Here is a 4,705-nt window from a genome sequence, read left to right as displayed (position 1 = left end):
AACAGTTCGGACATTGCGTGAATCAGAGGTAAAAAACGATATAAATACTGTTCAGTTTCTTGCACAGACCGATCGTTTCGTGTCTTTATACATCAATGTATCGTCACGAGATGCAGGGTTTAATTTGGTTTTGTTTGTGTATGTTTTTTTTTTTACTCTCAAAGCCGTGATTCCCATTCACCTCCATTATAAGACTGACAGACTGCAACGGTTTGTGTTAAAAATCTTCGTTTGTGTTCTACTGAAGAAACAGTCACCTACATCTTGGATGCCCTGGGGGTAAGCAGATAGACATCAAATTTTCATTTTTGGGTGAACTATCCCTTTAACATCAGTAACCAGAGGCGGCAGAGCTTAACAAAGGGTTAATTGTCGCTGTTTGGCTTTATCAACTACATCAACTAAAAGTGTCACTTGATCTAAATGGTTCCTTCCGAGCAGAAAGGCTGTTTCTCTTTAAAGCAATCAACATTTCTCCGGTGTAACATTTCCTTTTTTGTATCATAGTTTTGATGAACTGCTTCATATCAAATAATGTACCGCTGCTGGATTTTTGCGTGGCGCAGCGAGCATCCCAAGCAATAAAACAGCGCGAGCTTTCGTGAAACGTGTCAAACGGGCTCCCATAACCCTCAGCCGCGCACCTGTGTTGATGTTGCTTCATTTCTCTGATGTGTGGCAATAATCAGAGGAGATCCTGAACACAGATATGTTCTCTCTTGGCTATTGAGCCATCCACCGCTTCCAGCCATGCACCTGTACCCCTCCTCGCTCCTGCAGCAGCGTGCCGTGTTTTGCTTGGCATTTCTCATTAAAAACTTGCTCAGCTTGACACCGTGGTTTCCTAAGTGAGGCTTTCACAAAGAATCTGTCAGTACAAACACCCGACAGCTTGTTAATAAAGGATTTCCACCACAACAATACGCCGCTATTGTCGGCGCTCGGGTCAGACTCGATCTAAGAGACAGAGCAATAAAGTCACGGCACTCGGAAATCAATATTTATTCCGCACATTTGTGCCTACCTGGACATAAGGTGGATAAGGTCAGACTGACTTTGGAAAGAAAGCGTGTGCCAGCGCGATCTGGACCGGATTGCGCTAACATGACCCCAATTGAATTTATAACGTTTTTGGGACTTGATTTTCTAACGGCCTATTTTGGGGCGGCGTGACACTGCTCTGAGCCATAAGTAGAGTCTATCCTCTTTAGCATAGGATTTAATGATGCTTGAATGTGCACTCTCTTACATGTGTGGCCTCTGCCACCAGAAAAGTTTTTGAGAGGCAAGTTAACAGACCGTGAAAAGGCGGCACAGATGGCAACATCCTAGGTGGTAATTATCCAGCACCTCCTCTAGAAAAAAGGCAAGAAAGTAGAAAGTAAAAACACAAGATGGGTGTTGCCATCAGGTCAGACTCTGACACCTCTTGCAAGTCAAATCAAATTAACGGGGTCCTGTGGGGACAGAGGCGGGGCTGATGTCACAGGTCACATCGTCCAATAAGAGGATGATTTCTAGCTTCACTGCTTTGCATGCTTGAGAGGAATCGGCATTCGATACCAAGTTTTTCCCCTAGTTTTACGTATTCGATGAGCTGGGTAAGCCAACCATAATAGGAGCATTTATGCAACATTAAAGCTGTTGTAAAGAGCTTAAACGTTTATTTTGGTGCAGAGCTATTAAAATTAGAGGTGACGGTTCATTTGAATCCTGTTTGATTTTTGGGGTGGGGGGATTTGATGCACTACAAGGTGATGGCTGTTCCAATGTACAAGCGCCCATGCAAAAATATGTAAATGCTGCCCATATTAGAATCTTTGTCTGGTTGTCATTCTCACATGGGGCACATCAAAGCCATATGACCTGATTTTGCACCTGCTGTTTAATTAAATTTACAAGACAGACACACTCTCCACTCCTGGTGATATACAAATCAGTTTTTATTACCCCGGCCCTGTAATTTACAAGGCAATTGACTGCTGTGTGGAGATGGTGCCTGCCAAAGTGGTCCCTCAGAAAAGATATAGAAACTCTCGACACTGCTTCAGTTCTGCTTCTTACGAGAAAGCTTGAGCGGCGTTGATAATGAACTGTAGGGATATATCTGCCTTACTTTAGAGATATAGACTTTTCATGTAATGCAATACTCTTGGCACTAACAAAAAAGTGGTATGGTATTTTTTTCTGAAAATGTACTTTGGTTTTATCATAGTTGAACTGATTCTTCTAGTTGCACTGTTTTTTTTTTTAAGTATCTTGGGGTTCCACATACGGTAAATAATCAAGAGTGTATTCATTTAGCATCATGGTATATTGTAAATTCATACATTGACTTGAATACCTCTATGAAAATATCATAGTACAACTTAAAACCTTATTACATAAAAAGAATGTGTGTTCAAGGTGTAAGGAAAATGTTATTAAACTTTTTACTTGATGGTTACTCTACATGACATTTTTAGAGTTATTAACTTCATATTATTTCTTGAAAATGAAATATAATTAAAAATGTAATATTTTTGAATTCAGGTAAAACAGAGTACCTTTCCAAGAACGTGGCAAATGTTATAAACTGTTTTTTTTTTTTTTGCTCATATTTGTCATTGATCATATCTGTCATGTAGCCTATATAAAAGTACCATGACTCATTACCTTCTGACATTATCAGTACTTTTTGTAAGGGTGCAAAGGACAGGCGTATTTCTTTCAGGATTATAAAAAAACAAACAAACAAACAAAAACGCTACATTGTGTATCATATAAATTCTGCTTTGCATCTTTTTAAAGGGCTCTAAGCACCAATGTATGGCTTGTTGTCAATTTGTATTTGCTCTGATGCTTTTTATTATACTTTATCGTTTAATAAATTGATCAGATTTATCCTCTACTTATCATTCTGAGCAAACAGGCAATAAATCTCTCAGTAAGTCAGTAAATCTGTGTTATATCTGATTTGAAATTGCAGGGGTATTTCAATACAAGACATTTCAACCATCTAAATCCTTTAATTCTGTAGTAACATGTTAAATTCCATAAAGCCAGGCAGGCTCAGAGCATATCTCCAATATCTGTGCACTCGGTGCAGATTTGCGATTGCATGTGATTCAGACATGCCCCCGGTCGCAGTGGAGTACGCTTCTCAGGCAATCCATAATAGATGATGAAATTTGGCAAGCGGTCGAGCCTTATGGTCCATTCTTCCTCCCGCAGCTGCTTGTTTTCCCACAACTCATCTGTGCTGACCAAGTTGTGTGCCGGAGTACGTGTCTGGGTCCGTATGTCACCGGCTCTGCCTACGAGCGCTCCTCCTGCAACTTTCCATTATTCAACACGTCAGAGGAGAGGAAAGACAGACAGACGTTTAGAGGGTTCCCTCTTTTAGCACACTTACACGGAGAACAGAAAGTTCTAAAGCACACGCAGGTGGAAAGAAGCCTGAATGGCACAACATGACTAGGAGTTGGTGACTGACTGCATCCCAATTCACAGACTTAGACTACAAATTAACGAAGTATAAACAAAAAGTTTTTTTTTTTTTTGTGACATACTATTTGAATTTACATGTGAGTCTTAGCATGCTGAATTCTTGGCTTTGTGTTTGGGGTTGTGGGCCATATCAGCCCATTTAGCATGAAGCTAGTCCACTAGCATGCTTGCTTCGACTAGAAAAATTCACTAGAAATAATACACCATCCTGAGACCCTTTGACGTTTTTTTTGACATACCATGATGTGAGATGCACTAATATCTCATATACTTTTTAATGTAGAGTGTTTTGATAAAGTATTGATTAAAAAAAAAATGTAGTATTTATGTAGCTTGTGAATAATTGCCGGTTTTCCAGTTATTAAACTAAAACTAAACTGAAACTAAAACTGTTACTTGAAAGAGAAAAATCTGGAATAAAATAAATTATAAATATTAGATAACAATAAATTCAAACTAAAAATAGAAATGTTGCCTTGGCAACTAACTGAAAGAAGTTTAATTTGAAGCACAAAAATGTCTAAGTCTTAATAAATAAAAACTAAAACTAAATAAAAAATAAGTTAAACCTAAATAGTAATATAAAAATAAAAATTGATAAAAGTAAAACAAAATAAAAATAAAAAAAACTAAAAAATTAAAAAATACAACTGAAAATATAAAAATAAATGGTAATTCCATGTGTGTGTGTGTGCACGTTATGAGGTACAAAGTTGGAGTTACTTGAATTATAAAGTTGCAGTTATAAGAAATAATATTGCGACAGTGAGATGTAGTCGTAATTGTAAGACATAAAGTCATAATTGTGAAATATAAAGCCATATTTGTGAGACAGTTCAACCCCAAGAAAAGGTCGCCATTGTGTGAAATAGTCACAATGATTAAATAGTCACATTGTGAGATGTAAAGTTGTTTATATAAACAAATAAGATATATAAATTATAGTGCTGTCAAACGATTAATTGCGATTAATAAATGAACTTTTCCACGACATTCTAATTTATTCAGATGCACCTGTATTATGTAAACAAAAACTTCACAATTAATCGTTTGACAGCACTAATAATTTTTTATTTTTTTTGGTCTGGTCCTGACCAACCCCGTCAACACGAGAGAACTGCACATCAAATGATTTGAAGGGGTCTTCAATATGAGTCATAAACTGAAACCAATCAAAATGACGTGAGACTCATGTGAAAGTATACCAAGCATCTAT

At 37.5% G+C, this 4,705-nt stretch overlaps 1 long non-coding RNA gene across 1 annotated transcript in view; it reads right to left on the bottom strand.

Annotated features, from left to right (window-relative positions):
• The window catches only part of LOC107752764 (uncharacterized), a 12,075-nt gene extending 8,067 nt beyond the window's left edge, over positions 1–4,008 (bottom strand). The window contains exons 1-2 of the long non-coding RNA XR_001641384.1: positions 3,947–4,008; positions 3,857–3,866 (exon numbers count right to left, since the gene is read on the bottom strand). This is a non-coding gene — a long non-coding RNA (uncharacterized LOC107752764). The remainder of the gene's footprint in view (positions 1–3,856; positions 3,867–3,946) is intronic.
• Positions 4,009–4,705: the final 697 nt, after the last annotated feature.

This window comes from Sinocyclocheilus rhinocerous, unplaced genomic scaffold, assembly GCF_001515625.1.
Source record: "Sinocyclocheilus rhinocerous isolate Xijiao unplaced genomic scaffold, SAMN03320098_v1.1 scaffold61, whole genome shotgun sequence".
Classification (NCBI taxonomy): domain Eukaryota; kingdom Metazoa; phylum Chordata; class Actinopteri; order Cypriniformes; family Cyprinidae; genus Sinocyclocheilus; species Sinocyclocheilus rhinocerous.
Note: the sequence above shows the minus strand (reverse complement) of the source record. Positions and strands in the feature narration are given on the sequence as shown.